This window comes from Anabrus simplex, chromosome 11 (assembly GCF_040414725.1).
Source record: "Anabrus simplex isolate iqAnaSimp1 chromosome 11, ASM4041472v1, whole genome shotgun sequence".
In the NCBI taxonomy this organism is placed as follows: Eukaryota; Metazoa; Arthropoda; class Insecta; order Orthoptera; family Tettigoniidae; genus Anabrus; species Anabrus simplex.
The window spans coordinates 69,302,809-69,314,928 of record NC_090275.1 but is presented as its reverse complement, the minus strand read 5'-3'; the positions used below and the strand labels follow the sequence as shown (position 1 = coordinate 69,314,928).

Below are 12,120 nucleotides of genomic sequence, written 5' to 3'. Positions count from 1 at the left end.
CACGCCCTCCTGACTCGAACTTGAAGTTGCATTAGAGAGGGGAATGAGGGGAGGAACCATCCAATGTGACTGCTACACATTCAGCAGGTGATTTTCACACTAGAGGCCCTCAAAACTCCCATCCCCACTGTGACCTTGAGTTACTGCACATCTCTCTGTTTGGTTCTTGCTACATCATTTGTAAATAATTTTGAAAATATATGAAGAAATGACGATTTCTGGAGAGATTGAATTTTTGGAAACAGGAAAACGTAGAAGACTATCACAATAATGGTCCTATAAAATCTATGAATATCGGACGAATTAACCTGTTGCGTAAATTTGCTGGATCATAGTGAGGAAGTCAACCACAAACTATCCGCACATCAGCTATATTACATGTCAAGTTTGGTATCCATCATCTCATGTCAAACAGGTGGACGTCGCCCTAATGTGACCGGCAAGTTAGTGACAGTTTGCTTAAAGTCCATTCCAGATGACAGGCTGTATCAGCTTGCAGGGATTTCTCTATCATGTATTCGCAGATAAGTAGCTGCAAACAAGAAGGGAATTTATAATACAACGAGAAAGTGCTCATGGACTGCACGGTCATGTACCATCAGTTCAAAGACTCAAGTCTAGGAAAAGTTTCCTGGGAACCATCCAACGTGACGACTACACATTCAGCAGGTGATTTTCACACTAGAGGCCCTCAAAACTCCCATCCCCACTGTGACATTTAGTTACTGCACATCTCTTTATTTGTTTCCTGCTACATCCTTTGTAAATAATTTTGAAAATATTTGAAGAAATAACGATTTCTGGAGGGATTGAAATTTTGAAAACAGGAAAACGTAGAAAACTACCTGGATTACGTGAAACGCAAGGGTACAGTTGTAGAAAACGAAAATCTTATGACGGCGGTGGGATGGGAAAGGAATGGTAAGAAAGTGGCCGTGGCCTTAATTTAGCTCCAACCTCAGCATTTGCCTAGCGTAAAAATGGTAAACCATGAAAAATCATACTCAGAGCTGCCGACAGTTGAGTTCGAACCCAGATTCTCCCGAATGCAAGCTCTCAGCTCCGCTTCTAAATGCACAGCCACTTGTTCGGTCCTTTAGTAATTAATTCCTCCTTCATTTGGTGAGTTCAAAAATACTTATCTAATCAAAAAATGGTAAACGAATATTATGTATAACAGAATTTTGATGAAATAGCATACGCTGGGTCTTAATACCTAGAGTAAAATTAGTTTTGTAAGGTGGTGGTGGTGGTGGTGATGATGATTACCATTTTAAGAAGAAGTACAACTGGCCTTCGATTTGGACGGTCCCGGGTTCTGTTCCCGGCCATCTCGGCGGTTTTCATCGTGTCTGATTAATTCCTTCCGCTCGGGGGCTGGGTATTTACGTTCTTCCTAACACTTCCCTCTTCGTATTCAGACAACACACCACAGTACCAACCACCACAGAAACACGCAATAGTGATTACATCGCTCCATAGAGTGTTGGCGTCGGGAAGGGCATACGGCCAAAAAACTCTGCCGAATCCACAATTGTGGCACAGTTCGCACCCGCAAAAGGAAGAGGGTAAGGTGGAAGGGATCCGACATTTCTGACAATGACGATATTGGCAAAATAAAGACAAGGGCCAAGAAAGGCGTGAAAATGAAGGCCTCGCGAACGTAATACCGTCGGAGTCGGTAAAGAACAAGTGTTGACCAAGGGAGGTCGGATAAGATAGATGAAAGTGAGGAGACTGTCATAAGTAAGTGGAAGCAGTGCAGGACTGAGTTAAGTGCCCCGTGGTCGCCGTCCCGCTCTTCGATGTTAAGAGTCCCTGGGCTACCTTTTATACCCCTCTTACGACTGCCAAGGAATACAATGGATATTATTCTACCACCCCCACCCACGGAGAAATGATTTTGGGGACTGAAGGTAAAATATAAGAACATTCTGGTTTGTTTGTAGGGACACAACCAAAAGAGAGTTGGAATCACTGTGAACATACCGAATGTATGTCATCTATCCCGTGTTCGTTCGTCTTGTACTCGTATTTTCCCTTGAAGGATCAACCGTAGTAGTTGATACTTCTTATCTCACATCAAGTGAGCCAGATAACGGACTTCTAGGCGCTAATAGGTTAGCATGCAAGCGCATTTATTCAAGGCGCGAGTGTATACTAGCCCGAACAACGGCTCTGCATTGAGTTTTGCATAAATAATAAAAGCGATCAAAAATAACAGAACCCCTAAAATGAATGCAACTCACCCAACGTAACTTGCTCCTTGTGCAAGTACGTTTGCATTCTAACCTACATGGCCTACAAATCCTTTGTCTAGATATCACAGTATCTGAATCCTCAAGGCATCTAGAATTTCCTTATCCCACCCATTCTGCTGATAACCTCTCCATTTCTTATCCGGACCATCCAGTACAACAGTAGAATACTCATGTATATTACACTCTTCCTGGGCTTGACTAGGAGACCCGAGCATAACAATGGGTCAGTGCAACCTGTCGAACGAGCACGGATGAGACTATATCAGAGAGCGGCCCGAATCGCCAACACGGCCTTCGAACTGCCATCCTCCTACTTTCTGGGCAAACCACGGCATACTCCAGCACTTGGGGGGGGGGGCAACTTTCAAAAAAAGTAAATAAGAAAAATAATTAAGATGGAGTCTCATCTAATGTGAAAGCAGGAGGATGGCAGTTCGAATCCCGTGTTGCAGATTCGTTCCACTCTCCGATATGGTCTCATCTGTGGTTGTTCGTCGGGTTCGCATTGTTATGCTTGGGTCTCGTAGTCAAGCCCAGGAAGGGTGTATATTGGCGCCCAGCGTGGGGCTTGGTTTCAGCCACACTTTCCCATTGTTTAACAGGCTGTCTTTTGCTGATCCGGTTCGGACCACACGCCGATCGAGCCCCGGGAATGTTCATTTTGCCCATCATGCTACAAATAACGCGAATTCTGAAGTGATTTTAATGGGATGGAAAGATGCAGATGTTGTCAGTGAGCTGCACAGGACCAGTACGGTTTTAGTATCCACAATTCAAAAACATCTATTTTCTTCATTGTATTCTTTTTTGAACGGCTACGGAATGACAATCCAAGGAGAGTAAATCAAAACTGTAAAATTTGCCGATGATATTGTTATATTATCTGAGTCTGGAGAAGGTTTAGTGGAACACTCTTCGAATACAAAATGAAAGTAAAATATTCCAAAACAGAAGTAATGGAGTGCAATCAAACGAAGGAATGTAATGGAGGGAGTATTAAATTAATAAACGAAGTCTTAAAGGAAGTAGATGCATATTGTTACTAAGGTAGCAGAGTGACTAACGATGGTAGATGTAAGAGGGTGCATAAAATGCAGACTAGCAAAAGCACGGAATTCTTTTCTTAGGGAAAGGAATTTGCTCACTTCGAACACTGATATAGGAAATAGAACGATTGTTTTTTTAGCCTTTCATGTGGAGCATGGGATTGTATGGAAGTGAAAGATGAACAATAACTAGTTCAGAAATTCTTGAAATGTTGTATTACAGAAGGATGCTCAAGTTACAATGGGTAGATCATATCACGAACGAAAATACAGTTGAACTTTGTCATAACTACAACAGTTTTAGCGACAACTCGCCTATAATGTCTTGTTTCCTGTGGTACGGTCATATTCCTCATATAAATGTGTTTTTCAGCCTTGCTTAAGACTACAAACGTAAATACAGCTACCTCGCAGTTAACATCATTTTCAACCTGACTCTGGAATACGATTTTTATAAGAACCAAAGAATTTTAAAAAATAGTTTGGTGAAATCTGGCAACCTGGAAAATTATATCCTGTCTCCTTTTATTATAGACGTCGGGAATGCAGGCAGATTCCCCACCCCCACTGTAACCCGCCCGAATTATTACCGATGGAGGTTTCCTCTGTGTACGCATTTTAATGCAGTGAAAATGAATGAAAACCTACAACCGGTTTTCCAATCTTTGACCGGGTCAGGGGTGTAATGAGTGAACCATATATAGGCTATTAGTACAATGGGGTGACCACTCCCAAAGTGATTTATGAATGACTGATAAACTCTATGAAATGAATGTTGCTGGAATGAAAGATGACAATGAAAACCGGAGTATCCGGAGAAAAACCTGTCCCGCCTCCGCTTTGCCCAGCAAAATTTTCACGTGGAGTGACCGTTCAACGCAGTATGACTACTAAAAGAAATTTACGGATATTCACCAAATTGAGAATGGAATGAAGAAAGCTGACGCGTATCGTAACTTTGGCTTTGTTAATCCCACAGTCCTAACTATTTGGAAGAGCAAGGATAAAACTGTTGCTGCATTTCAACAAAATGGTTCCAAAATAATGCGGCTACAAAAACGTGAAGGGAGCGACGTGTATGAAGCCTAATTAAGTTTATGTTACTGTATTCTTAAATTTTCATCTCACTAGACTGATAATACGACACAAATTTCCAGTTCCCTTGGATGTCGTTATAACCTTGCTCTACTGTACACTGAAGAGGAAAGGTTGGAGGAGAGAGATGTGTGCGAAATTTGACGAGAAGAAGAGATTCAATGATGGGGCACATCTTAAGAAACCCAGCAATTGTTCATTTTTTTATGGAAGTGTAGATGATAATAAGGGGTAGACCAGGGCATGGATATGACAGAGTAGAATAGAAATAGGATGTAGTAGTCATGAAGGAATGAAAGAGTTTAGCACAGGATATGGTTGTTGCATCGAAATAGTCTGTGGAGTGAAGACCCCCAAAAAATTATTTAATATTAATAAAATCTGAATATACTAAGAAGTTAGTGGAAATTGACTGAGTGCATGGGTGGGATTGGTTATCACCTCGCTCGTTTCAAATGTCACATATGTGGAATAGCGGCCAGACAATGCGTGTTAGGTAATGAAATAGTCCCCGTTGTCTGAATACCACATTCTAGCTAGACACAATCCAAATGGAAGCTAATTTGTTACTGTATTACCGTATCACGGAGCAAGGACGATTTTTCAGGCAGAAAATCTCACACGTGATAATTCTCCGTATTGGGCAATCCTATGATCCGTAACCTTGTAGTTATAATTTCATATTGAGCAACTTGTCTCAAAAATATTTTCTGAGAGCTAGCCTCGAAACATAAACTTCACACAATCATTAAGGAACGTTCTTAACTCTCTTCGGGCTAATGAATCCGATTGGAATCACTGACTTTAATGTTTTCTGTGAGTTTTCTAAGCAACTCTTTCATATCCTCCAATGATTCCATTTTGAATAAACTATTCCATTTACTTTACCTTTCCATACAGAAACTTAATTAATATTTATCTAAAGGGGAATTTCTAAAGTGTTCTTTTCTCCCATGTCAAATACAGTTCTACTGGAAAGTGTTAATTGGTTATATCCATTTATTTTATTATTTTACGTGATCAGGCCCGAGGACCCCGCGCCGCCATAAGTTTTATCCACTGCTGTCAATCTCCATCCGTCAATACCTATCGCTGACTGTTGCATATCCTCATGAAGGCCATCACTCCATCTCTCCCTTGGCATATCCAGGAGTTTCGTTCGTGCTGGGATGAAATCCAAGAGCTTCCATGACCATCTGTGTTCCTCCATTCTAGCCATATGTTCAGCCTACTGCAGTCTCTTCCTTCTGATGATCCCTGCTCTGTTGGCATCTCGGTACAACTCAGTTGAAAAAATACCTCACTCATTTCTTATCTACGCAGACAAGATGGTCAAAGGAGCACTGAAAGAAATGTTACAGGTGTCTATAAATAAGCACAGCTCAATGATGTACACCCATCTATATAGCCTAAATAAAATAAGAGTTTTGTGTGTAAGTGTCCTCAGTAACTTTTTAATTTTCTGTATGTATTATGTACGCGCATCACGAGAAAACGGCTGAAGAGAATTTAATGAAAATCGGTATCTAAAATCGGGGAATAAGTCGCTACAATCTAGGTCATACATAATTTTATTCACGCTGAGTGAAATGGAAATATTTATATTATTAGTGCTCCTATGAATAAGTGCTGAATAACTAAGATTATAGTATTAAATTTACGATCATTTATGTCTTCTCCGTTTTTACCGTACCTGCTACGATAACAGAGATATTAGTGAATTTCGATTTTTGTTGCTGAGTGCATACCAGCGCCGAGTCACGAGAAAATGTGTAAACATAATTTAATGAAAATTATGTAAATTCGGGGAATAAGTAAATACAGTCTACGCAATAAATAGTTTTATAAGATGCCCTAATATCGCGGAGTCGGAAGAAAATTAAATGTGAAGGCCTACAATGTAGAAAGCTCATAAAATTGTTCAACAATACATTGACCATTGTTTGTTGTGATGTGCTTTCCGTCTTCTGCCAATTTTCAGTTTAGAAACGTCCTCCCGAGAAATGCTGCCGTGTGTACCCCATGGCACTACAGCCATGAAATATCTGCCAAGTGACCGCTGCTCATCCCAAAGGCCTGCAGATTACGAGGTGTCGTGTGCTCAGCACGACGAATCCTCTCTGCCGTTCTTCTTGACTTTCTAGACCAGGGCCGCTATCTTACCGTCAGATAGCTCCTCAAATGTAACCATGTAGGCTGAGTGGACCTCAAACCAGCCCTCACATCCAGGTAAAAATCCCTGTCCTGGCCGTGAATCGAACCTGAGGCCTCCGGGTAAGAGGCAGGCACGTTACCCCTACACCACGGGGCCGGATACCAGTTATGACAGTCTGCCTGAATATTGGCGGGAAGTAGCTGGGGAGTTAGATCTTCCTATTCTTTAGCATGCCATTCCTCTGGTTCTTAAATTTTCTGATACTACTGGTACGTAACACACTGGTTCATCATAGCATTCCAGCTATTCAATCCCTACTGTGAAGCACTGATTGGAATGAGCAGTGTGCATATTTAACGGAATAGGAGTGTTCGCGGCTGTCTGTGGCCTGGTCATTTCAGCACCGGAACTTTGTACTGTTAGATCGGTAGCGTAGTACTGTTCGTTCAAAGTGAGAAAATGTGCTGTTTTTCATTTGAGCAAGTATTTGATATGATAACATTGCTATTAATCGCTACATTCCAATTTACATCATTGCAATGACCTATGTTGACTTCCGTTAGGAAAACTACCCAGTCTTTTTGAGAATTCCGTAGCGAAGTACGGGTACATCAGCTAGTCGTAAATATAAATGTCTAGGTTTGTTCAGAGCTGAGTGGGAAGCTGTTCTCCAAAAACTCAATGGATTGAGCACTCTAAAAATTTCTGCGAATCCATACATCACAAACTCCCACAATTTGGATGAGGGAAGTGAGTAGGATTTGGAAACATTTTAAACACCAGCAAAAATTGTGTAGATGCTCGTGAATTTAACACTGAGCTCCGGGACATGAAATATCAAGCGTGATGTAAACTACCTAATAAGTGTAAACGGCTACACTCATGCCACCACAACGGATTAGCTTGCTCCGAATGGAAGGACGCCCTCAAAATGACGTGTAATGTCACTGCAGTCTGAGCCGTGCTGGGGAGAAGTCTGAATGGTTTTTTTAAATTTCGTGTGGCTATTTCTAGCCGAGTGCAGCCCTTGTAAAGCAGACCCTCCGATGAGGGTGGGCGGCATCTGCCAGTTCTAGGTAACTGCGTGTTAATGTGCTGGAGAATATTGTTATGTATGGTGTGTGAGTTGCAGGGATGTTGGGGACAGCACAAACACCCAGCCCCCTTGTCATTGGATATAACCAATGCAGGTTAAAACTCCCGACCCGGCCAGGAATCGAACCCGGGACCCTCTGAACCGAAGGCCAGTACGGTGACCATTCAGCCAACGAGTCGGATGTCTGAACGGTAATCATTGTCGGTGTTGCTACACTGTGATCGAAAACCTTCCACACTTCCTTGGCTCTTGCGCTCGCAGTCAAAGTCTTCACAATTCCTTCACCACACCATTCGTCGTATGCTAGCCAACTCCTTACAAAGGAGAGAATAAACAACTCATGAGGAAGTTTCTGGAATAGCCATCCAAGGAAGCACGAGGCGAATCATAATACCATAAAAGATATTGCAAACTCGGCAGTTAAGGGATCTGTCACGATTTTCCGAAATCACTTATATGCTACTTATATGTGTTATTGACCTTCATCACTTCTACTATCGAACCCGGGACCCCTGTGACCAAAGGCCAGCACGCCAACCATTTAGCCATTTAGCCATTGTTGATCATCTGTTAGTCCCAGTAACTCGACCTATGACATCTAGTTTGGTCATTTTTTGTACCCTGATTATTTTCTCCTAACTGAACCATCACCACACCTCAAAGGCTTCTAACTTCTCAATGAAACATTTGTTCAGAGTCCAAGTTTCGTTAATTTAGATCGCAACTGAACCCATGTACAAATTCATAAGAACACTTCTTAAGCTGAGGCACACTGATTTGTGGTCTGGTATGCTTAGTACATATAATAATAATAATAATAATAATAATAATAATAATAATAATAATAATAATAATAATAATAATAATAATAATAATAATAATGTTATTTGCTTTACGTCCCACTAACTACTTTTACAGTATTCGGAGACGCCGAGGTGCCGGAATTTAGTACCGCAGGAGTTCTTGAGCACATTCAAGTACCACCGGACTGAGCCAGGATCGAACCTGCCAAGTTGGGATTAGAAGGCCAGCCCCTTAACCGTCTGAGCCACTCAGCCCGGCGAGTACATATAATAAAATATTTCAAGGTCATAAATAACTTTGCACATATGAACATTCACTGTCGGCAGCCCTGAATATGGTTTTCCGTTTTTTTCCCATTTTCACTCCAGGCAAATGCTGGGGCTGTGCCTTAATTAAGGCCACGGCCGCTTCCTTCCCATTCCCAGGTCTTTCCTGTCCCATCGTCGCCATAAGACCTATCTGTGTCGGTGCGACATAAAGCAATCAGCATATCAACATTTGCCTGCTGACGTACGTGGATCTGCTTACGACTAGCTGTTTGCATCGGTTTAAAAGACGAACTACTCTAATAGTTTCTCTTGTAAACAGACATTTTTTAGGGACACGACCGAAAAGGAGTTAGAAATTCTGTGCCCAGTCTGGATGTAAGTATGTCTTCTACCCCGAGTTCGTCTGTCTTGCACTTTCTCTTGAAGGATCAACCGTAGCAGTTGATTCTTCTCACCTTTCATCAAGTGACCCAGACAACACCTTCACTGCATCCAGAATATCCTTCTTTCCTCCTCGTCAATTTTGACCCAGGCTATCCGATACAGAATCCTCCTTATTTTCACATTTCAAAGGCTTCTAAGTCTGTCAAGTCTCCGGTCTAGAAAGACAAGAATAACGGCTAGGAGAATTCGTCGTGCCGACCACACGACACCTTGTAATCTGCAGGCCTTAGGGCTGAGATGCGTTCGCTTGGTGGGATATGGCCCTTCAGGACTGTTGGGTCATGGTTCATTTACAAATTACAGGCCATGCGGCTCCTTCGATTTTATGAAGGTACTGAAGTAATCTATGATGTTTTGGTAGGAATTGTATTAGAATGAATGAGACACCGAGCTTGACAGTTGCAGTCGCTTAAGTGCGGCCAGTATCCAGTAATCGGGAGATATTGGGCTCGAGCCCCACTGTCAGCAGCCCTGAAGATGGTTTTCCGTGGTTTCCCATTTTCACACCAGGCAAATGCCGGGGCTGTACCTTAATTAATGCTACGGCCGCTTCCTTCCAATTTCTAGACCTTTCCTATCCTATCGTCGCCATAAGACCTATCTGTGTCGGTGCGACGTAAAGCAAATAGCGAAAACAAGAAAAGAATGAATGAGGGAGGTGCATCAGTGTGTTATCGGCAATAAACATCTGGAAAGGATAGTTTTATGGATGAGACTTTTGCTGAGGATATATCCAGTTTGTTCCGGAGGTGTTTGTCTCTTAGTTTCTGCTGCAATAGGGATAATGGAATTTTGTTATTACCTTCTGTCTTATAGAATCAACGTTTTGGTTCTAGAATACAGACTCGTTCATTGCCGTAATTTCCGGAGTGTCCTGGGATCCAGGTAAGTTTTATGTGGTTGGTAGTAAGTACAGCGTGATGCCTTCAGAATGCCAGGCAACGTACCGACCGTTCCAGTCAGGAAGATGTTGGCGCTGACACAACGAGGTAGAAACACTTGCTCACCTCCGCTATTACTGCTCTCATCGGTGAAGCTCTACGAAATAGAAGGCATCATAAAACACGATCTGTCATTGCTCAAGCGTTAAGGGACTCGGGTTTTACAATCTTCGAGGAGGTTCATGGTCTCTCTGTTACAGACAGGACTCTAAAGACAATCGAAATGGCTTTAGGAAGACGAGGTTTGAAAGTCTGAAACACAACTCAATGAGGTTCACGAGGAAAAGAATATAACATAAGAACCAACTATCCCATTCTCTCAACTACAGTACCAAAGTTATTGGATTAATGCTTGGCGCTAGAGGAACCACTCCTCTCTTTCTCGTCAAGTACTGCAAACCATATAACCTTGATCAGGTATTGATAAGAGAAGTTGCAGTGACTGTCTTGAAACATTCAATCCAAATCCTGAAGAACGATATCTCCAAAATATTTTAACGAAACCGCATGGGTCAAATATGCTAATCAATTACTACGTAATGAAACAATTACATTTACAATATTTTTCATGTTTACTGTATAAATAAATAAAAAAATAAAATAAATAAAATAAATAAATAAATAAATAAATAAATAAATAAATCTATCTATCTATCTATCTATCTATCTATCTATCTATCTATCTATCTATCTATCTATCTATCTATCTATCTATCTATCTATCTATCTATCTATCTATCTATCTATCTATCTATCTATCTATCTATCTATCTATCTATCTATCTATCTATCTATCTATCTATCTATCTATCTATCTATCTATCTATCTATCTATCTATCTATCTATCTATCTATCTATCTATCTATCTATCTATCTATCTATCTATCTATCTATCTATCTATCTATCTATCTATCTATCTATCTATCTACGGGATATACCAAATGACGTTTTTGCAATTACTTTGTAGAAGCATTAGCAGTCCTTCCTTTTAGAATGTTTATTCTTTGCACACAACCGTCGAGAGGGCTACGTAAACTTTAGGGACAGGACATATCAGAACCCGCAACGTTTATACAAGGCTCTCAGCACTACTGTAGAATGGATTAGAAGTCGCATGCTACTCGCCAAATAAATTTATATTCCAGCCTGTGATCATAAGAAATCAAGTTGTTGTTATTATTGTAATCGGGAGATAGTGGGTTCGGGCCCCACTGTCGGCAGCCCTGAAGGTGGTTTTCCGTGGTTTCCCATTTTCACACCAGGCAAATGCCGGGGATGTACCTTAATTAAGGACACGGCCACTTCATTCCAATTCCTAGGTGATTCCTATCCCATCATCGCCATAAGACCTATCTGGGTCAGTGCGACGTAAAGCAACTAGTAAAAAAAATTATTATTATTATTATTATTATTATTATTATTATTATTATTATTATTATTATTATTATTATTGTTGTTGTTGTTAATATATTTAGTAATAATAATAATATGATACATGCAAAAAAGCCAATTAAGACTACGCAAATTACTTAGAGGCGCGCATTTGACTTCCTTTGTGCCCATATTCATTTTACTATAGGCTTCCTTTCTGTCTTCAGACCAGGTTGTTCCAGTCTTCTTCTTTGGTCTTTCTTGATCAACTTGCCATTTGTGAAATTTTGATCCGAAGATTACCCTGTTTTGGACATCTGCTCGTGTAATTCCTTCCTGCTCCAAATCGGTTTGATTTCGCAACTCCATTTCATTTTTTCTGTTTTAGCTTTACTCCTGTTTTCATAGAATTTGACTATTTGTTTGGTAAGTCCGTCTGGATGCATTCTTCTCATATGTCAATAGAATATTAACCTGCGTTTTCTAATGTCAGCTGGAATATTTGTGTATTGATTGACTTCCTGTCTGCCTTTAACTTGGTATTGTATTTGCATTCTTTTTTTCTCACTGTTTTCAATGACTGCTTTCCTGTTCAAAATTAGCGTCTCTGGTCCATAAAGACATTCTGATAATGAC

At 40.9% G+C, this 12,120-nt stretch overlaps 1 protein-coding gene across 1 annotated transcript in view; it reads left to right on the top strand.

Annotated features, from left to right (window-relative positions):
* Window positions 1-12,120, top strand: part of eag (ether a go-go) — a 356,951-nt gene that overhangs the window by 45,969 nt on the left and 298,862 nt on the right. The gene's annotated exons all lie outside the window — the stretch shown is intronic.